This window comes from Channa argus, unplaced genomic scaffold (genome assembly GCF_033026475.1).
Source record: "Channa argus isolate prfri unplaced genomic scaffold, Channa argus male v1.0 Contig131, whole genome shotgun sequence".
Taxonomy (NCBI): domain Eukaryota; kingdom Metazoa; phylum Chordata; class Actinopteri; order Anabantiformes; family Channidae; genus Channa; species Channa argus.
The window spans coordinates 46,761-68,000 of record NW_027125350.1 but is presented as its reverse complement, the minus strand read 5'-3'; the positions used below and the strand labels follow the sequence as shown (position 1 = coordinate 68,000).

The following is a 21,240-nucleotide window of genomic DNA, read 5'->3' as shown; positions in this document are numbered from 1 at the left end:
TTATTTTGTTTATTATGTTGGCCTTGGTTCGCCCTGAGTTGTAGTGTCATGTTTTGTTTGACACTTTCTTTCGTTTAAAATAAATATCATTCTGTTGGAACATCTCGATCCTGGATTTTGGTTTGGGGATCGGAGAGGGAACATGCTAATTTATCTTTGTATGTTGCACCCTGACCCCCTAGACAGGGGCGTAACAGACCAGTACAGTTATAGTACTTTGTACTTTGCCACATTTATCTTCTTCTTAGCAAGTGTCATGCATTCTGCTTCTCCAGCGTTTTTAAGAGCTGTTGATGATGTCAAATGCAGCTTACGGCCACACTGCTCTCTAAGCGCCCGATCCCGTCCGATCTCAGCAGCCAAATAGGGCCGGGCCTTGTTAGTACTTGGTAGGAAGACCGCCTGGGAATACCACGTGCTGTAAGCTTCTTTGCTTGGGTTTACGGGCAGCACAAGCTGGTGTTACTGCCTATTTATTCATAGAAATTGTTCTATATTTTCATCAAATTTTGTTCTTTCATTGCTGTTTTGCTACTTTATTGGTTTGCCAACCATCGTGCTTTATTACTAGTAGACCATGTTACAGTCCTGGCCATATGTGTTGTTTTTATTTTCTTGTTCTTATAGGTGCCCTGCCTGATTGGCCGGATTGGGGGGCAGTACAGGAAGCTGATTGGTCCATCCTACACTTCCTGGAGTTTTAAAAGTACGGTTCCCAACAGCTAGCGAGGCTCTTTCTGGCATCAGCACCTGTTTGCTGTTCTTGGTTTCCAAACCTTATTTAGCATTTTTGAATTGTTTGGTTTTGTGCCGTGGTTTTGTTTATAAATTGTATATTTTGTAAATAGTATTAAATCTATAGGGGTGAACTACCATTTTCTTTGGACTGTTTTCACATTTGGGAGTTAGGGTTAGCGACTGTCTTTTGGTTTGTTTATTTCTATCAGGCTAGCTAGCACTTTCTGTGGGAAATGGCTTATTTTGTTTATTATGTTGGCCTTGGTTCGCCCTGAGTTGTAGTGTCATGTTTTGTTTGACACTTTCTTTCGTTTAAAATAAATATCATTCTGTTGGAACATCTCGATCCTGGATTATGGTTTGGAGACCGGAGAGGGAACATCCTAATTTATCTTTGTATGTTGCACCCTGACCCCCTAGACAGGGGCGTAACAGACCAGTACAGTTATAGTACTTTGTACTTTGCAACATTTATCTTCTTCTTAGCAAGTGTCATGCATTCTGCTTCTCTAGCGTTTTTAAGAGCTGTTGATGATGTCAAATGCAGCTTACGGCCACACCGCTCTCTAAGCGCCCGATCTCGTCCGATCTCGGCAGCCAAATAGAGCCGGGCCTGGTTAGTACTTGGTAGGAAGACCGCCTGGGAATACCAGGTGCTGTAAGCTTTTTTGCTTGGGTTTACGGGCAGCACAAGCTGGTGTTACTGCCTATTTATTCATAGAAATTGTTCTATATTTTCATCAAATTTTGTTCTTTCATTGCTGTTTTGCTACTTTATTGGTTTGCCAACCATCGTGCTTCATTACTAGTAGACCATGTTACGGTCCTGGCCATATGTGTTGTTTTTATTTTCTTGTTCTTATAGGTGCCCTGCCTGATTGGCCGGATTGGGGGGCAGTACAGGAAGCTGATTGGTCCATCCTACACTTCCTGGAGTTTTAAAAGTACGGTTCCCAACAGCTAGCGAGGCTCTTTCTGGCATCAGCACCTGTTTGCTGTTCTTGGTTTCCAAACCTTATTTAGCATTTTTGAATTGTTTGGTTTTGTGCCGTGGTTTTCTTTATAAATTGTATATTTTGTAAATAGTATTAAATCTGTAGGGGTGAACTACCATTTTCTTTGGACTGTTTTCACATTTGGGAGTTAGGGTTAGCGACTGTCTTTTGGTTTGTTTATTTCTATCAGGCTAGCTAGCACTTTCTGTGGGAAATGGCTTATTTTGTTTATTATGTTGGCCTTGGTTCGCCCTGAGTTGTAGTGTCATGTTTTGTTTGACACTTTCTTTCGTTTAAAATAAATATCATTCTGTTGGAACATCTCGATCCTGGATTATGGTTTGGAGACCGGAGAGGGAACATCCTAATTTATCTTTGTATGTTGCACCCTGACCCCCTAGACAGGGGCGTAACAGACCAATACAGTTATAGTACTTTGTACTTTGCCACATTTATCTTCTTCTTAGCAAGTGTTGTGCATTCTGCTTCTCCAGCGTTTTTAGGAGCTGTTGATGATGTCAAAAGCAGCTTACGGCCACACCACTCTCTAAGCTCCCGATCTCGTCCGATCTCGGCAGCCAAATAGAGCCGGGCCTGGTTAGTACTTGGTAGGAAGACCGCCTGGGAATACCACGTGCTGTAAGCTTCTTTGCTTGGGTTTACGGGCAGCACAAGCTGGTGTTACTGCCTATTTATTCATAGAAATTGTTCTATATTTTCATCAAATTTTGTTCTTTCATTGCTGTTTTGCTACTTTATTGGTTTGCCAACCATCGTGCTTCATTACTAGTAGACCATGTTACGGTCCTGGCCATATGTGTTGTTTTTATTTTGTTGTTCTTATAGGTGCCCTGCCTGATTGGCCGGATTGGGGGGCAGTATAGGAAGCTGATTGGTCCATCCTTCACTTCCTGGAGTTTTAAAAGTACGGTTCCCAACAGCTAGCGAGGCTCTTTCTTGCATCAGCACCTGTTTGCTGTTCTTGGTTTCCAAACCTTATTTAGCATTTTTGAATTGTTAGGTTTTGTGCCGTGGTTTTGTTTATAAATTGTATATTTTGTAAATAGTATTAAATCTGTAGGGGTGAACTGCCATTTTCTTTGGACCGTTTTCACATTAGGGAGTTAAGGTTAGCGACTGTCTTTTGGTTTGTTTATTTCTATCAGGCTAGCTAGCACTTTCTGTGGGAAATGGCTTATTTTGTTTATTATGTTGGCCTTGGTTCGCCCTGAGTTGTGTCATTCTTCGTTTGTCACTTTCTTTCGTTTAAAATAAATATCATTCTGTTGGAACATCTCGATCCTGGATTTTGGTTTGGGGATCGGAGAGGGAACATGCTAATTTATCTTTGTATGTTGCACCCTGACCCCCTAGACAGGGGCGTAACAGACCAGTACAGTTATAGTACTTTGTACTTTGCCACATTTATCTTCTTCTTAGCAAGTGTCATGCATTCTGCTTCTCCAGCGTTTTTAAGAGCTGTTGATGATGTCAAATGCAGCTTACGGCCACACCGCTCTCTAAGCGCCCGATCTCGTCCGATCTCGGCAGCCAAATAGAGCCGGGCCTGGTTAGTACTTGGTAGGAAGACCGCCTGGGAATACCAGGTGCTGTAAGCTTTTTTGCTTGGGTTTACGGGCAGCACAAGCTGGTGTTACTGCCTATTTATTCATAGAAATTGTTCTATATTTTCATCAAATTTTGTTCTTTCATTGCTGTTTTGCTACTTTATTGGTTTGCCAACCATCGTGCTTCATTACTAGTAGACCATGTTACGGTCCTGGCCATATGTGTTGTTTTTATTTTGTTGTTCTTATAGGTGCCCTGCCTGATTGGCCGGATTGGGGGTCAGTACAGGAAGCTGATTGGTCCATCCTACACTTCCTGGAGTTTTAAAAGTACGGTTCCCAACAGCTAGCGAGGCTCTTTCTGGCATCAGCACCTGTTTGCTGTTCTTGGTTTCCAAACCTTATTTAGCATTTTTGAATTGTTAGGTTTTGTGCCGTGGTTTTGTTTATAAATTGTATATTTTGTAAATAGTATTAAATCTGTAGGGGTGAACTGCCATTTTCTTTGGACTGTTTTCACATTAGGGAGTTAGGGTTAGCGACTGTCTTTTGGTTTGTTTATTTCTATCAGGCTAGCTAGCACTTTCTGTGGGAAATGGCTTATTTTGTTTATTATGTTGGCCTTGGTTCGCCCTGAGTTGTAGTGTCATGTTTTGTTTGACACTTTCTTTCGTTTAAAATAAATATCATTCTGTTGGAACATCTCGATCCTGGATTTTGGTTTGGGGATCGGAGAGGGAACATGCTAATTTATCTTTGTATGTTGCACCCTGACCCCCTACACAGGGGTGTAACAGACCAGTACAGTTATAGTACTTTGTACTTTGCCACATTTATCTTCTTCTTAGCAAGTGTCATGCATTCTGCTTCTCTAGCGTTTTTAAGAGCTGTTGATGATGTCAAATGCAGCTTACGGCCACATCGCTCTCTAAGCGCCCGATCTCGTCCGATCTCGGCAGCCAAATAGAGCCGGGCCTGGTTAGTACTTGGTAGGAAGACCGCCTGGGAATACCAGGTGCTGTAAGCTTTTTTGCTTGGGTTTACGGGCAGCACAAGCTGGTGTTACTGCCTATTTATTCATAGAAATTGTTCTATATTTTCATCAAATTTTGTTCTTTCATTGCTGTTTTGCTACTTTATTGGTTTGCCAACCATCGTGCTTCATTACTAGTAGACCATGTTACGGTCCTGGCCATATGTGTTGTTTTTATTTTCTTGTTCTTATAGGTGCCCTGCCTGATTGGCCGGATTGGGGGGCAGTACAGGAAGCTGATTGGTCCATCCTACACTTCCTGGAGTTTTAAAAGTATGGTTCCCAACAGCAAGCGAGGCTCTTTCTGGCATCAGCACCTGTTTGCTGTTCTTGGTTTCCAAACCTTATTTAGCATTTTTGAATTGTTAGGTTTTGTGACGTGGTTTTGTTATAAATTGTATATTTTGTAAATAGTATTAAATCTGTAGGGGTGAACTGCCATTTTCTTTGGACCGTTTTCACATTAGGGAGTTAGGGTTAGCGACTGTCTTTTGGTTTGTTTATTTCTATCAGGCTAGCTAGCACTTTCTGTGGGAAATGGCTTATTTTGTTTATTATGTTGGCCTTGGTTCGCCCTGAGTTGTAGTGTCATGTTTTGTTTGACACTTTCTTTCGTTTAAAATAAATATCATTCTGTTGGAACATCTCGATCCTGGATTATGGTTTGGAGACCGGAGAGGGAACATCCTAATTTATCTTTGTATGTTGCACCCTGACCCCCTAGACAGGGGCGTAACAGACCAGTACAGTTATAGTACTTTGTACTTTGCCACATTTATCTTCTTCTTAGCAAGTGTCATGCATTCTGCTTCTCCAGCGTTTTTAAGAGCTGTTGATGATGTCAAATGCAGCTTACGGCCACACTGCTCTCTAAGCGCCCGATCCCGTCCGATCTCAGCAGCCAAATAGGGCCGGGCCTTGTTAGTACTTGGTAGGAAGACCGCCTGGGAATACCACGTGCTGTAAGCTTCTTTGCTTGGGTTTACGGGCAGCACAAGCTGGTGTTACTGCCTATTTATTCATAGAAATTGTTCTATATTTTCATCAAATTTTGTTCTTTCATTGCTGTTTTGCTACTTTATTGGTTTGCCAACCATCGTGCTTTATTACTAGTAGACCATGTTACAGTCCTGGCCATATGTGTTGTTTTTATTTTCTTGTTCTTATAGGTGCCCTGCCTGATTGGCCGGATTGGGGGGCAGTACAGGAAGCTGATTGGTCCATCCTACACTTCCTGGAGTTTTAAAAGTACGGTTCCCAACAGCTAGCGAGGCTCTTTCTGGCATCAGCACCTGTTTGCTGTTCTTGGTTTCCAAACCTTATTTAGCATTTTTGAATTGTTTGGTTTTGTGCCGTGGTTTTGTTTATAAATTGTATATTTTGTAAATAGTATTAAATCTATAGGGGTGAACTACCATTTTCTTTGGACTGTTTTCACATTTGGGAGTTAGGGTTAGCGACTGTCTTTTGGTTTGTTTATTTCTATCAGGCTAGCTAGCACTTTCTGTGGGAAATGGCTTATTTTGTTTATTATGTTGGCCTTGGTTCGCCCTGAGTTGTAGTGTCATGTTTTGTTTGACACTTTCTTTCGTTTAAAATAAATATCATTCTGTTGGAACATCTCGATCCTGGATTATGGTTTGGAGACCGGAGAGGGAACATCCTAATTTATCTTTGTATGTTGCACCCTGACCCCCTAGACAGGGGCGTAACAGACCAGTACAGTTATAGTACTTTGTACTTTGCAACATTTATCTTCTTCTTAGCAAGTGTCATGCATTCTGCTTCTCTAGCGTTTTTAAGAGCTGTTGATGATGTCAAATGCAGCTTACGGCCACACCGCTCTCTAAGCGCCCGATCTCGTCCGATCTCGGCAGCCAAATAGAGCCGGGCCTGGTTAGTACTTGGTAGGAAGACCGCCTGGGAATACCAGGTGCTGTAAGCTTTTTTGCTTGGGTTTACGGGCAGCACAAGCTGGTGTTACTGCCTATTTATTCATAGAAATTGTTCTATATTTTCATCAAATTTTGTTCTTTCATTGCTGTTTTGCTACTTTATTGGTTTGCCAACCATCGTGCTTCATTACTAGTAGACCATGTTACGGTCCTGGCCATATGTGTTGTTTTTATTTTCTTGTTCTTATAGGTGCCCTGCCTGATTGGCCGGATTGGGGGGCAGTACAGGAAGCTGATTGGTCCATCCTACACTTCCTGGAGTTTTAAAAGTACGGTTCCCAACAGCTAGCGAGGCTCTTTCTGGCATCAGCACCTGTTTGCTGTTCTTGGTTTCCAAACCTTATTTAGCATTTTTGAATTGTTTGGTTTTGTGCCGTGGTTTTCTTTATAAATTGTATATTTTGTAAATAGTATTAAATCTGTAGGGGTGAACTACCATTTTCTTTGGACTGTTTTCACATTTGGGAGTTAGGGTTAGCGACTGTCTTTTGGTTTGTTTATTTCTATCAGGCTAGCTAGCACTTTCTGTGGGAAATGGCTTATTTTGTTTATTATGTTGGCCTTGGTTCGCCCTGAGTTGTAGTGTCATGTTTTGTTTGACACTTTCTTTCGTTTAAAATAAATATCATTCTGTTGGAACATCTCGATCCTGGATTATGGTTTGGAGACCGGAGAGGGAACATCCTAATTTATCTTTGTATGTTGCACCCTGACCCCCTAGACAGGGGCGTAACAGACCAATACAGTTATAGTACTTTGTACTTTGCCACATTTATCTTCTTCTTAGCAAGTGTTGTGCATTCTGCTTCTCCAGCGTTTTTAGGAGCTGTTGATGATGTCAAAAGCAGCTTACGGCCACACCACTCTCTAAGCTCCCGATCTCGTCCGATCTCGGCAGCCAAATAGAGCCGGGCCTGGTTAGTACTTGGTAGGAAGACCGCCTGGGAATACCACGTGCTGTAAGCTTCTTTGCTTGGGTTTACGGGCAGCACAAGCTGGTGTTACTGCCTATTTATTCATAGAAATTGTTCTATATTTTCATCAAATTTTGTTCTTTCATTGCTGTTTTGCTACTTTATTGGTTTGCCAACCATCGTGCTTCATTACTAGTAGACCATGTTACGGTCCTGGCCATATGTGTTGTTTTTATTTTGTTGTTCTTATAGGTGCCCTGCCTGATTGGCCGGATTGGGGGGCAGTATAGGAAGCTGATTGGTCCATCCTTCACTTCCTGGAGTTTTAAAAGTACGGTTCCCAACAGCTAGCGAGGCTCTTTCTTGCATCAGCACCTGTTTGCTGTTCTTGGTTTCCAAACCTTATTTAGCATTTTTGAATTGTTAGGTTTTGTGCCGTGGTTTTGTTTATAAATTGTATATTTTGTAAATAGTATTAAATCTGTAGGGGTGAACTGCCATTTTCTTTGGACCGTTTTCACATTAGGGAGTTAAGGTTAGCGACTGTCTTTTGGTTTGTTTATTTCTATCAGGCTAGCTAGCACTTTCTGTGGGAAATGGCTTATTTTGTTTATTATGTTGGCCTTGGTTCGCCCTGAGTTGTGTCATTCTTCGTTTGTCACTTTCTTTCGTTTAAAATAAATATCATTCTGTTGGAACATCTCGATCCTGGATTTTGGTTTGGGGATCGGAGAGGGAACATGCTAATTTATCTTTGTATGTTGCACCCTGACCCCCTAGACAGGGGCGTAACAGACCAGTACAGTTATAGTACTTTGTACTTTGCCACATTTATCTTCTTCTTAGCAAGTGTCATGCATTCTGCTTCTCCAGCGTTTTTAAGAGCTGTTGATGATGTCAAATGCAGCTTACGGCCACACCGCTCTCTAAGCGCCCGATCTCGTCCGATCTCGGCAGCCAAATAGAGCCGGGCCTGGTTAGTACTTGGTAGGAAGACCGCCTGGGAATACCAGGTGCTGTAAGCTTTTTTGCTTGGGTTTACGGGCAGCACAAGCTGGTGTTACTGCCTATTTATTCATAGAAATTGTTCTATATTTTCATCAAATTTTGTTCTTTCATTGCTGTTTTGCTACTTTATTGGTTTGCCAACCATCGTGCTTCATTACTAGTAGACCATGTTACGGTCCTGGCCATATGTGTTGTTTTTATTTTGTTGTTCTTATAGGTGCCCTGCCTGATTGGCCGGATTGGGGGTCAGTACAGGAAGCTGATTGGTCCATCCTACACTTCCTGGAGTTTTAAAAGTACGGTTCCCAACAGCTAGCGAGGCTCTTTCTGGCATCAGCACCTGTTTGCTGTTCTTGGTTTCCAAACCTTATTTAGCATTTTTGAATTGTTAGGTTTTGTGCCGTGGTTTTGTTTATAAATTGTATATTTTGTAAATAGTATTAAATCTGTAGGGGTGAACTGCCATTTTCTTTGGACTGTTTTCACATTAGGGAGTTAGGGTTAGCGACTGTCTTTTGGTTTGTTTATTTCTATCAGGCTAGCTAGCACTTTCTGTGGGAAATGGCTTATTTTGTTTATTATGTTGGCCTTGGTTCGCCCTGAGTTGTAGTGTCATGTTTTGTTTGACACTTTCTTTCGTTTAAAATAAATATCATTCTGTTGGAACATCTCGATCCTGGATTTTGGTTTGGGGATCGGAGAGGGAACATGCTAATTTATCTTTGTATGTTGCACCCTGACCCCCTACACAGGGGTGTAACAGACCAGTACAGTTATAGTACTTTGTACTTTGCCACATTTATCTTCTTCTTAGCAAGTGTCATGCATTCTGCTTCTCTAGCGTTTTTAAGAGCTGTTGATGATGTCAAATGCAGCTTACGGCCACATCGCTCTCTAAGCGCCCGATCTCGTCCGATCTCGGCAGCCAAATAGAGCCGGGCCTGGTTAGTACTTGGTAGGAAGACCGCCTGGGAATACCAGGTGCTGTAAGCTTTTTTGCTTGGGTTTACGGGCAGCACAAGCTGGTGTTACTGCCTATTTATTCATAGAAATTGTTCTATATTTTCATCAAATTTTGTTCTTTCATTGCTGTTTTGCTACTTTATTGGTTTGCCAACCATCGTGCTTCATTACTAGTAGACCATGTTACGGTCCTGGCCATATGTGTTGTTTTTATTTTCTTGTTCTTATAGGTGCCCTGCCTGATTGGCCGGATTGGGGGGCAGTACAGGAAGCTGATTGGTCCATCCTACACTTCCTGGAGTTTTAAAAGTATGGTTCCCAACAGCAAGCGAGGCTCTTTCTGGCATCAGCACCTGTTTGCTGTTCTTGGTTTCCAAACCTTATTTAGCATTTTTGAATTGTTAGGTTTTGTGACGTGGTTTTGTTATAAATTGTATATTTTGTAAATAGTATTAAATCTGTAGGGGTGAACTGCCATTTTCTTTGGACCGTTTTCACATTAGGGAGTTAGGGTTAGCGACTGTCTTTTGGTTTGTTTATTTCTATCAGGCTAGCTAGCACTTTCTGTGGGAAATGGCTTATTTTGTTTATTATGTTGGCCTTGGTTCGCCCTGAGTTGTAGTGTCATGTTTTGTTTGACACTTTCTTTCGTTTAAAATAAATATCATTCTGTTGGAACATCTCGATCCTGGATTATGGTTTGGAGACCGGAGAGGGAACATCCTAATTTATCTTTGTATGTTGCACCCTGACCCCCTAGACAGGGGCGTAACAGACCAGTACAGTTATAGTACTTTGTACTTTGCCACATTTATCTTCTTCTTAGCAAGTGTCATGCATTCTGCTTCTCCAGCGTTTTTAAGAGCTGTTGATGATGTCAAATGCAGCTTACGGCCACACCGCTCTCTAAGCGCCCGATCTCGTCCGATCTCGGCAGCCAAATAGAGCCGGGCCTGGTTAGTACTTGGTAGGAAGACCGCCTGGGAATACCAGGTGCTGTAAGCTTTTTTGCTTGGGTTTACGGGCAGCACAAGCTGGTGTTACTGCCTATTTATTCATAGAAATTGTTCTATATTTTCATCAAATTTTGTTCTTTCATTGCTGTTTTGCTACTTTATTGGTTTGCCAACCATCGTGCTTCATTACTAGTAGACCATGTTACGGTCCTGGCCATATGTGTTGTTTTTATTTTCTTGTTCTTATAGGTGCCCTGCCTGATTGGCCGGATTGGGGGGCAGTACAGGAAGCTGATTGGTCCATCCTACACTTCCTGGAGTTTTAAAAGTATGGTTCCCAACAGCAAGCGAGGCTCTTTCTGGCATCAGCACCTGTTTGCTGTTCTTGGTTTCCAAACCTTATTTAGCATTTTTGAATTGTTAGGTTTTGTGACGTGGTTTTGTTATAAATTGTATATTTTGTAAATAGTATTAAATCTGTAGGGGTGAACTGCCATTTTCTTTGGACCGTTTTCACATTAGGGAGTTAGGGTTAGCGACTGTCTTTTGGTTTGTTTATTTCTATCAGGCTAGCTAGCACTTTCTGTGGGAAATGGCTTATTTTGTTTATTATGTTGGCCTTGGTTCGCCCTGAGTTGTAGTGTCATGTTTTGTTTGACACTTTCTTTCGTTTAAAATAAATATCATTCTGTTGGAACATCTCGATCCTGGATTATGGTTTGGAGACCGGAGAGGGAACATCCTAATTTATCTTTGTATGTTGCACCCTGACCCCCTAGACAGGGGCGTAACAGACCAGTACAGTTATAGTACTTTGTACTTTGCCACATTTATCTTCTTCTTAGCAAGTGTCATGCATTCTGCTTCTCCAGCGTTTTTAAGAGCTGTTGATGATGTCAAATGCAGCTTACGGCCACACCGCTCTCTAAGCGCCCGATCTCGTCCGATCTCGGCAGCCAAATAGAGCCGGGCCTGGTTAGTACTTGGTAGGAAGACCGCCTGGGAATACCAGGTGCTGTAAGCTTTTTTGCTTGGGTTTACGGGCAGCACAAGCTGGTGTTACTGCCTATTTATTCATAGAAATTGTTCTATATTTTCATCAAATTTTGTTCTTTCATTGCTGTTTTGCTACTTTATTGGTTTGCCAACCATCGTGCTTCATTACTAGTAGACCATGTTACGGTCCTGGCCATATGTGTTGTTTTTATTTTGTTGTTCTTATAGGTGCCTTGCCTGATTGGCCGGATTGGGGGGCAGTACAGGAAGCTGATTGGTCCATCCTACACTTCCTGGAGTTTTAAAAGTACGGTTCCCAACAGCTAGCGAGGCTCTTTCTGGCATCAGCACCTGTTTGCTTTTCTTGGTTTCCAAACCTTATTTAGCATTTTTGAATTGTTAGGTTTTGTGCCGTGGTTTTGTTTATAAATTGTATATTTTGTAAATAGTATTAAATCTGTAGGGGTGAACTGCCATTTTCTTTGGAGTGTTTTCACATTAGGGAGTTAGGGTTAGCGACTATCTTTTGGTTTGTTTATTTCTATCAGGCTAGCTAACACTTTCTGTGGGAAATGGCTTATTTTGTTTATTATGTTGGCCTTGGTTCGCCCTGAGTTGTAGTGTCATGTTTTGTTTGACACTTTCTTTCGTTTAAAATAAATATCATTCTGTTGGAACATCTCAATCCTGGATTTTGGTTTGAGGATCGGAGAGGGAACATCCTAATTTATCTTTGTATGTTGCACCCTGACCCCCTAGACAGGGGCGTAACAGACCAGTACAGTTATAGTACTTTGTACTTTGCCACATTTATCTTCTTCTTAGCAAGTGTCATGCATTCTGCTTCTCTAGCGTTTTTAAGAGCTGTTGATGATGTCAAATGCAGCTTACGGCCACACCGCTCTCTAAGCGCCCGATCTCGTCCGATCTCGGCAGCCAAATAGAGCCGGGCCTGGTTAGTACTTGGTAGGAAGACCGCCTGGGAATACCAGGTGCTGTAAGCTTTTTTGCTTGGGTTTACGGGCAGCACAAGCTGGTGTTAGTGCCTATTTATTCATAGAAATTGTTCTATATTTTCATCAAATTTTGTTCTTTCATTGCTGTTTTGCTACTTTATTGGTTTGCCAACCATCGTGCTTCATTACTAGTAGACCATGTTACGGTCCTGGCCATATGTGTTGTTTTTATTTTCTTGTTCTTATAGGTGCCCTGCCTGATTGGCCGGATTGGGGGGCAGTACAGGAAGCTGATTGGTCCATCCTACACTTCCTGGAGTTTTAAAAGTACGGTTCCCAACAGCAAGCGAGGCTCTTTCTGGCATCAGCACCTGTTTGCTGTTCTTGGTTTCCAAACCTTATTTAGCATTTTTGAATTGTTAGGTTTTGTGCCGTGGTTTTGTTTATAAATTGTATATTTTGTAAATAGTATTAAATCTGTAGGGGTGAACTGCCATTTTCTTTGGAGTGTTTTCACATTAGGGAGTTAGGGTTAGCGACTATCTTTTGGTTTGTTTATTTCTATCAGGCTAGCTAACACTTTCTGTGGGAAATGGCTTATTTTGTTTATTATGTTGGCCTTGGTTCGCCCTGAGTTGTAGTGTCATGTTTTGTTTGACACTTTCTTTCGTTTAAAATAAATATCATTCTGTTGGAACATCTCAATCCTGGATTTTGGTTTGAGGATCGGAGAGGGAACATCCTAATTTATCTTTGTATGTTGCACCCTGACCCCCTAGACAGGGGCGTAACAGACCAGTACAGTTATAGTACTTTGTACTTTGCCACATTTATCTTCTTCTTAGCAAGTGTCATGCATTCTGCTTCTCTAGCGTTTTTAAGAGCTGTTGATGATGTCAAATGCAGCTTACGGCCACACCGCTCTCTAAGCGCCCGATCTCGTCCGATCTCGGCAGCCAAATAGAGCCGGGCCTGGTTAGTACTTGGTAGGAAGACCGCCTGGGAATACCAGGTGCTGTAAGCTTTTTTGCTTGGGTTTACGGGCAGCACAAGCTGGTGTTAGTGCCTATTTATTCATAGAAATTGTTCTATATTTTCATCAAATTTTGTTCTTTCATTGCTGTTTTGCTACTTTATTGGTTTGCCAACCATCGTGCTTCATTACTAGTAGACCATGTTACGGTCCTGGCCATATGTGTTGTTTTTATTTTCTTGTTCTTATAGGTGCCCTGCCTGATTGGCCGGATTGGGGGGCAGTACAGGAAGCTGATTGGTCCATCCTACACTTCCTGGAGTTTTAAAAGTACGGTTCCCAACAGCAAGCGAGGCTCTTTCTGGCATCAGCACCTGTTTGCTGTTCTTGGTTTCCAAACCTTATTTAGCATTTTTGAATTGTTAGGTTTTGTGACGTGGTTTTGTTATAAATTGTATATTTTGTAAATAGTATTAAATCTGTAGGGGTGAACTGCCATTTTCTTTGGACCGTTTTCACATTAGGGAGTTAGGGTTAGCGACTGTCTTTTGGTTTGTTTATTTCTATCAGGCTAGCTAGCACTTTCTGTGGGAAATGGCTTATTTTGTTTATTATGTTGGCCTTGGTTCGCCCTGAGTTGTGTCATTTTTTGTTTGTCACTTTCTTTCGTTTAAAATAAATATCATTCTGTTGGAACATCTCGATCCTGGATTTTGGTTTGGGGATCGGAGAGGGAACATGCTAATTTATCTTTGTATGTTGCACCCTGACCCCCTAGACAGGGGCGTAACAGACCAGTACAGTTATAGTACTTTGTACTTTGCCACATTTATCTTCTTCTTAGCAAGTGTCATGCATTCTGCTTCTCCAGCGTTTTTAAGAGCTGTTGATGATGTCAAATGCAGCTTACGGCCACACCGCTCTCTAAGCGCCCGATCTCGTCCGATCTCGGCAGCCAAATAGAGCCGGGCCTGGTTAGTACTTGGTAGGAAGACCGCCTGGGAATACCACGTGCTGTAAGCTTTTTTGCTTGGGTTTACGGGCAGCACAAGCTGGTGTTACTGCCTATTTATTCATAGAAATTGTTCTATATTTTCATCAAATTTTGTTCTTTCATTGCTGTTTTGCTACTTTATTGGTTTGCCAACCATCGTGCTTCATTACTAGTAGACCATGTTACGGTCCTGGCCATATGTGTTGTTTTTATTTTCTTGTTCTTATAGGTGCCCTGCCTGATTGGCCGGATTGGGGGGCAGTACAGGAAGCTGATTGGTCCATCCTACACTTCCTGGAGTTTTAAAAGTACGGTTCCCAACAGCTAGCGAGGCTCTTTCTGGCATCAGCACCTGTTTGCTGTTCTTGGTTTCCAAACCTTATTTAGCATTTTTGAATTGTTAGGTTTTGTGCCGTGGTTTTGTTATAAATTGTATATTTTGTAAATAGTATTAAATCTGTAGGGGTGAACTGCCATTTTCTTTGGACCGTTTTCACATTAGGGAGTTAGGGTTAGCGACTGTCTTTTGGTTTGTTTATTTCTATCAGGCTAGCTAGCACTTTCTGTGGGAAATGGCTTATTTTGTTTATTATGTTGGCCTTGGTTCGCCCTGAGTTGTAGTGTCATGTTTTGTTTGACACTTTCTTTCGTTTAAAATAAATATCATTCTGTTGGAACATCTCGATCCTGGATTTTGGTTTGGGGATCGGAGAGGGAACATGCTAATTTATCTTTGTATGTTGCACCCTGACCCCCTAGACAGGGGCGTAACAGACCAGTACAGTTATAGTACTTTGTACTTTGCCACATTTATCTTCTTCTTAGCAAGTGTTGTGCATTCTGCTTCTCCAGCGTTTTTAGGAGCTGTTGATGATGTCAAAAGCAGCTTACGGCCACACCACTCTCTAAGCTCCCGATCTCGTCCGATCTCGGCAGCCAAATAGAGCCGGGCCTGGTTAGTACTTGGTAGGAAGACCGCCTGGGAATACCACGTGCTGTAAGCTTCTTTGCTTGGGTTTACGGGCAGCACAAGCTGGTGTTACTGCCTATTTATTCATAGAAATTGTTCTATATTTTCATCAAATTTTGTTCTTTCATTGCTGTTTTGCTACTTTATTGGTTTGCCAACCATCGTGCTTCATTACTAGTAGACCATGTTACAGTCCTGGCCATATGTGTTGTTTTTATTTTCTTGTTCTTATAGGTGCCCTGCCTGATTGGCCGGATTGGGGGGCAGTACAGGAAGCTGATTGGTCCATCCTACACTTCCTGGAGTTTTAAAAGTACGGTTCCCAACAGCTAGCGAGGCTCTTTCTGGCATCAGCACCTGTTTGCTGTTCTTGGTTTCCAAACCTTATTTAGCATTATTGAATTGTTAGGTTTTGTGCCGTGGTTTTGTTTATAAATTGTATATTTTGTAAATAGTATTAAATCTGTAGGGGTGAACTGCCATTTTCTTTGGACTGTTTTCACATTAGGGAGTTAGGGTTAGCGACTGTCTTTTGGTTTGTTTATTTCTATCAGGCTAGCTAACACTTTATGTGGGAAATGGCTTATTTTGTTTATTATGTTGGCCTTGGTTCGCCCTGAGTTGTAGTGTCATGTTTTGTTTGACACTTTTTTTCGTTTAAAATAAATATCATTCTGTTGGAACATCTCGATCCTGGATTTTGGTTTGGGGATCGGAGAGGGAACATGCTAATTTATCTTTGTATGTTGCACCCTGACCCCCTAGACAGGGGCGTAACAGACCAGTACAGTTATAGTACTTTGTACTTTGCCACATTTATCTTCTTCTTAGCAAGTGTCATGCATTGTGCTTCTCTAGCGTTTTTAAGAGCTGTTGATGATGTCAAATGCAGCTTACGGCCACACCGCTCTCTAAGCGCCCGATCTCGTCCGATCTCGGCAGCCAAATAGAGCCGGGCCTGGTTAGTACTTGGTAGGAAGACCGCCTGGGAATACCAGGTGCTGTAAGCTTTTTTGCTTGGGTTTACGGGCAGCACAAGCTGGTGTTACTGCCTATTTATTCATAGAAATTGTTCCATATTTTCATCAAATTTTGTTCTTTCATTGCTGTTTTGCTACTTTATTGGTTTGTCAACCATCGTGCTTCATTACTAGTAGACCATGTTACGGTCCTGGCCATATGTGTTGTTTTTATTTTCTTGTTCTTATAGGTGCCGTGCCTGATTGGCCGGATTGGGGGGCAGTACAGGAAGCTGATTGGTCCATCCTACACTTCCTGGAGTTTTAAAAGTACGGTTCCCAACAGCTAGCGAGGCTCTTTCTGGCATCAGCACCTGTTTGCTGTTCTTGGTTTCCAAACCTTATTTAGCATTTTTGAATTGTTAGGTTTTGTGACGTGGTTTTGTTATAAATTGTATATTTTGTAAATAGTATTAAATCTGTAGGGGTGAACTGCCATTTTCTTTGGACCGTTTTCACATTAGGGAGTTAAGGTTAGCGACTGTCTTTTGGTTTGTTTATTTCTATCAGGCTCGCTAGCACTTTCTGTGGGAAATGGCTTATTTTGTTTATTATGTTGGCCTTGGTTCGCCCTGAGTTGTGTCATTCTTCGTTTGTCACTTTCTTTCGTTTAAAATAAATATCATTCTGTTGGAACATCTCGATCCTGGATTTTGGTTTGGGGATCGGAGAGGGAACATGCTAATTTATCTTTGTATGTTCCACCCTGACCCCCTAGACAGGGGCGTAACAGACCAGTACAGTTATAGTACTTTGTACTTTGCCACATTTATCTTCTTCTTAGCAAGTGTCATGCATTCTGCTTCTCCAGCGTTTTTAAGAGCTGTTGATGATGTCAAATGCAGCTTACGGCCACACCGCTCTCTAAGCGCCCGATCTCGTCCGATCTCGGCAGCCAAATAGAGCCGGGCCTGGTTAGTACTTGGTAGGAAGACCGCCTGGGAATACCAGGTGCTGTAAGCTTTTTTGCTTGGGTTTACGGGCAGCACAAGCTGGTGTTACTGCCTATTTATTCATAGAAATTGTTCTATATTTTCATCAAATTTTGTTCTTTCATTGCTGTTTTGCTACTTTATTGGTTTGCCAACCATCGTGCTTCATTACTAGTAGACCATGTTACGGTCCTGGCCATATGTGTTGTTTTTATTTTCTTGTTCTTATAGGTGCCCTGCCTGATTGGCCGGATTGGGGGGCAGTACAGGAAGCTGATTGGTCCATCCTACACTTCCTGGAGTTTTAAAAGTATGGTTCCCAACAGCAAGCGAGGCTCTTTCTGGCATCAGCACCTGTTTGCTGTTCTTGGTTTCCAAACCTTATTTAGCATTTTTGAATTGTTAGGTTTTGTGACGTGGTTTTGTTATAAATTGTATATTTTGTAAATAGTATTAAATCTGTAGGGGTGAACTGCCATTTTCTTTGGACCGTTTTCACATTAGGGAGTTAGGGTTAGCGACTGTCTTTTGGTTTGTTTATTTCTATCAGGCTAGCTAGCACTTTCTGTGGGAAATGGCTTATTTTGTTTATTATGTTGGCCTTGGTTCGCCCTGAGTTGTAGTGTCATGTTTTGTTTGACACTTTCTTTCGTTTAAAATAAATATCATTCTGTTGGAACATCTCGATCCTGGATTATGGTTTGGAGACCGGAGAGGGAACATCCTAATTTATCTTTGTATGTTGCACCCTGACCCCCTAGACAGGGGCGTAACAGACCAGTACAGTTATAGTACTTTGTACTTTGCCACATTTATCTTCTTCTTAGCAAGTGTCATGCATTCTGCTTCTCTAGCGTTTTTAAGAGCTGTTGATGATGTCAAATGCAGCTTACGGCCACACCGCTCTCTAAGCGCCCGATCTCGTCCGATCTCGGCAGCCAAATAGAGCCGGGCCTGGTTAGTACTTGGTAGGAAGACCGCCTGGGAATACCAGGTGCTGTAAGCTTTTTTGCTTGGGTTTACGGGCAGCACAAGCTGGTGTTAGTGCCTATTTATTCATAGAAATTGTTCTATATTTTCATCAAATTTTGTTCTTTCATTGCTGTTTTGCTACTTTATTGGTTTGCCAACCATCGTGCTTCATTACTAGTAGACCATGTTACGGTCCTGGCCATATGTGTTGTTTTTATTTTCTTGTTCTTATAGGTGCCCTGCCTGATTGGCCGGATTGGGGGGCAGTACAGGAAGCTGATTGGTCCATCCTACACTTCCTGGAGTTTTAAAAGTACGGTTCCCAACAGCAAGCGAGGCTCTTTCTGGCATCAGCACCTGTTTGCTGTTCTTGGTTTCCAAACCTTATTTAGCATTTTTGAATTGTTAGGTTTTGTGACGTGGTTTTGTTATAAATTGTATATTTTGTAAATAGTATTAAATCTGTAGGGGTGAACTGCCATTTTCTTTGGACCGTTTTCACATTAGGGAGTTAGGGTTAGCGACTGTCTTTTGGTTTGTTTATTTCTATCAGGCTAGCTAGCACTTTCTGTGGGAAATGGCTTATTTTGTTTATTATGTTGGCCTTGGTTCGCCCTGAGTTGTGTCATTTTTTGTTTGTCACTTTCTTTCGTTTAAAATAAATATCATTCTGTTGGAACATCTCGATCCTGGATTTTGGTTTGGGGATCGGAGAGGGAACATGCTAATTTATCTTTGTATGTTGCACCCTGACCCCCTAGACAGGGGCGTAACAGACCAGTACAGTTATAGTACTTTGTACTTTGCCACATTTATCTTCTTCTTAGCAAGTGTCATGCATTCTGCTTCTCCAGCGTTTTTAAGAGCTGTTGATGATGTCAAATGCAGCTTACGGCCACACCGCTCTCTAAGCGCCCGATCTCGTCCGATCTCGGCAGCCAAATAGAGCCGGGCCTGGTTAGTACTTGGTAGGAAGACCGCCTGGGAATACCACGTGCTGTAAGCTTTTTTGCTTGGGTTTACGGGCAGCACAAGCTGGTGTTACTGCCTATTTATTCATAGAAATTGTTCTATATTTTCATCAAATTTTGTTCTTTCATTGCTGTTTTGCTACTTTATTGGTTTGCCAACCATCGTGCTTCATTACTAGTAGACCATGTTACGGTCCTGGCCATATGTGTTGTTTTTATTTTCTTGTTCTTATAGGTGCCCTGCCTGATTGGCCGGATTGGGGGGCAGTACAGGAAGCTGATTGGTCCATCCTACACTTCCTGGAGTTTTAAAAGTACGGTTCCCAACAGCTAGCGAGGCTCTTTCTGGCATCAGCACCTGTTTGCTGTTCTTGGTTTCCAAACCTTATTTAGCATTTTTGAATTGTTAGGTTTTTTGCCGTGGTTTTGTTTATAAATTGTATATTTTGTAAATAGTATTAAATCTGTAGGGGTGGACTGCCATTTTCTTTGGAGTGTTTTCACATTAGGGAGTTAGGGTTAGCGACTATCTTTTGGTTTGTTTATTTCTATCAGGCTAGCTAACACTTTATGTGGGAAATGGCTTATTTTGTTTATTATGTTGGCCTTGGTTCGCCCTGAGTTGTAGTGTCATGTTTTGTTTGACACTTTCTTTCGTTTAAAATAAATATCATTCTGTTGGAACATCTCGATCCTGGATTTTGGTTTGGGGATCGGAGAGGGAACATGCTAATTTATCTTTGTATGTTGCACCCTGACCCCCTAGACAGGGGCGTAACAGACCAGTACAGTTATAGTACTTTGTACTTTGCCACATTTATCTTCTTCTTAGCAAGTGTCATGCATTGTGCTTCTCTAGCGTTTTTAAGAGCTGTTGATGATGTCAAATGCAGCTTACGGCCACACCGCTCTCTAAGCGCCCGATCTCGTCCGATCTCGGCAGCCAAATAGAGCCGGGCCTGGTTAGTACTTGGTAGGAAGACCGCCTGGGAATACCAGGTGCTGTAAGCTTTTTTGCTTGGGTTTACGGGCAGCACAAGCTGGTGTTACTGCCTATTTATTCATAGAAATTGTTCCATATTTTCATCAAATTTTGTTCTTTCATTGCTGTTTTGCTACTTTATTGGTTTGTCAACCATCGTGCTTCATTACTAGTAGACCATGTTACGGTCCTGGCCATATGTGTTGTTTTTATTTTCTTGTTCTTATAGGTGCCGTGCCTGATTGGCCGGATTGGGGGGCAGTACAGGAAGCTGATTGGTCCATCCTACACTTCCTGGAGTTTTAAAAGTACGGTTCCCAACAGCTAGCGAGGCTCTTTCTGGCATCAGCACCTGTTTGCTGTTCTTGGTTTCCAAGCCTTATTTAGCATTTTTGAATTGTTAGGTTTTGTGACGTGGTTTTGTTATAAATTGTATATTTTGTAAATAGTATTAAATCTGTAGGGGTGAACTGCCATTTTCTTTGGACCGTTTTCACATTAGGGAGTTAAGGTTAGCGACTGTCTTTTGGTTTGTTTATTTCTATCAGGCTAGCTAGCACTTTCTGTGGGAAATGGCTTATTTTGTTTATTATGTTGGCCTTGGTTCGCCCTGAGTTGTGTCATTCTTCGTTTGTCACTTTCTTTCGTTTAAAATAAATATCATTCTGTTGGAACATCTCGATCCTGGATTTTGGTTTGGGGATCGGAGAGGGAACATGCTAATTTATCTTTGTATGTTGCACCCTGACCCCCTAGACAGGGGCGTAACAGACCAGTACAGTTATAGTACTTTGTACTTTGCCACATTTATCTTCTTCTTAGCAAGTGTCATGCATTCTGCTTCTCCAGCGTTTTTAAGAGCTGTTGATGATGTCAAATGCAGCTTACGGCCACACCGCTCTCTAAGCGCCCGATCTCGTCCGATCTCGGCAGCCAAATAGAGCCGGGCCTGGTTAGTACTTGGTAGGAAGACCGCCTGGGAATACCAGGTGCTGTAAGCTTTTTTGCTTGGGTTTACGGGCAGCACAAGCTGGTGTTACTGCCTATTTATTCATAGAAATTGTTCTATATTTTCATCAAATTTTGTTCTTTCATTGCTGTTTTGCTACTTTATTGGTTTGCCAACCATCGTGCTTCATTACTAGTAGACCATGTTACGGTCCTGGCCATATGTGTTGTTTTTATTTTGTTGTTCTTATAGGTGCCTTGCCTGATTGGCCGGATTGGGGGGCAGTACAGGAAGCTGATTGGTCCATCCTACACTTCCTGGAGTTTTAAAAGTACGGTTCCCAACAGCTAGCGAGGCTCTTTCTGGCATCAGCACCTGTTTGCTTTTCTTGGTTTC

At 42.0% G+C, this 21,240-nt stretch overlaps 22 pseudogenes; all 22 read left to right on the top strand.

The window, feature by feature from the left end:
• Nucleotides 1–308: 308 nt before the first annotated feature.
• LOC137121857 (5S ribosomal RNA) lies at nucleotides 309–427 on the top strand (annotated as a pseudogene).
• An 857-nt stretch (nucleotides 428–1,284) lies between these two features.
• Nucleotides 1,285–1,403, top strand: LOC137121898 (5S ribosomal RNA; annotated as a pseudogene).
• An 857-nt stretch (nucleotides 1,404–2,260) lies between these two features.
• Nucleotides 2,261–2,379, top strand: LOC137121913 (5S ribosomal RNA; annotated as a pseudogene).
• An 854-nt stretch (nucleotides 2,380–3,233) lies between these two features.
• LOC137121897 (5S ribosomal RNA) lies at nucleotides 3,234–3,352 on the top strand (annotated as a pseudogene).
• Nucleotides 3,353–4,209: 857 nt separating this feature from the next.
• On the top strand, nucleotides 4,210–4,328 carry LOC137121905 (5S ribosomal RNA; annotated as a pseudogene).
• An 856-nt stretch (nucleotides 4,329–5,184) lies between these two features.
• LOC137121856 (5S ribosomal RNA) lies at nucleotides 5,185–5,303 on the top strand (annotated as a pseudogene).
• Nucleotides 5,304–6,160: 857 nt separating this feature from the next.
• On the top strand, nucleotides 6,161–6,279 carry LOC137121895 (5S ribosomal RNA; annotated as a pseudogene).
• Nucleotides 6,280–7,136: 857 nt separating this feature from the next.
• On the top strand, nucleotides 7,137–7,255 carry LOC137121912 (5S ribosomal RNA; annotated as a pseudogene).
• An 854-nt stretch (nucleotides 7,256–8,109) lies between these two features.
• Nucleotides 8,110–8,228, top strand: LOC137121894 (5S ribosomal RNA; annotated as a pseudogene).
• Nucleotides 8,229–9,085: 857 nt separating this feature from the next.
• On the top strand, nucleotides 9,086–9,204 carry LOC137121904 (5S ribosomal RNA; annotated as a pseudogene).
• Nucleotides 9,205–10,060: 856 nt separating this feature from the next.
• On the top strand, nucleotides 10,061–10,179 carry LOC137121892 (5S ribosomal RNA; annotated as a pseudogene).
• Nucleotides 10,180–11,035: 856 nt separating this feature from the next.
• Nucleotides 11,036–11,154, top strand: LOC137121891 (5S ribosomal RNA; annotated as a pseudogene).
• An 857-nt stretch (nucleotides 11,155–12,011) lies between these two features.
• On the top strand, nucleotides 12,012–12,130 carry LOC137121890 (5S ribosomal RNA; annotated as a pseudogene).
• Nucleotides 12,131–12,987: 857 nt separating this feature from the next.
• On the top strand, nucleotides 12,988–13,106 carry LOC137121889 (5S ribosomal RNA; annotated as a pseudogene).
• Nucleotides 13,107–13,959: 853 nt separating this feature from the next.
• Nucleotides 13,960–14,078, top strand: LOC137121842 (5S ribosomal RNA; annotated as a pseudogene).
• An 856-nt stretch (nucleotides 14,079–14,934) lies between these two features.
• LOC137121911 (5S ribosomal RNA) lies at nucleotides 14,935–15,053 on the top strand (annotated as a pseudogene).
• An 857-nt stretch (nucleotides 15,054–15,910) lies between these two features.
• LOC137121888 (5S ribosomal RNA) lies at nucleotides 15,911–16,029 on the top strand (annotated as a pseudogene).
• An 853-nt stretch (nucleotides 16,030–16,882) lies between these two features.
• On the top strand, nucleotides 16,883–17,001 carry LOC137121887 (5S ribosomal RNA; annotated as a pseudogene).
• Nucleotides 17,002–17,857: 856 nt separating this feature from the next.
• On the top strand, nucleotides 17,858–17,976 carry LOC137121886 (5S ribosomal RNA; annotated as a pseudogene).
• An 853-nt stretch (nucleotides 17,977–18,829) lies between these two features.
• On the top strand, nucleotides 18,830–18,948 carry LOC137121841 (5S ribosomal RNA; annotated as a pseudogene).
• Nucleotides 18,949–19,805: 857 nt separating this feature from the next.
• LOC137121885 (5S ribosomal RNA) lies at nucleotides 19,806–19,924 on the top strand (annotated as a pseudogene).
• Nucleotides 19,925–20,777: 853 nt separating this feature from the next.
• Nucleotides 20,778–20,896, top strand: LOC137121883 (5S ribosomal RNA; annotated as a pseudogene).
• Nucleotides 20,897–21,240: the final 344 nt, after the last annotated feature.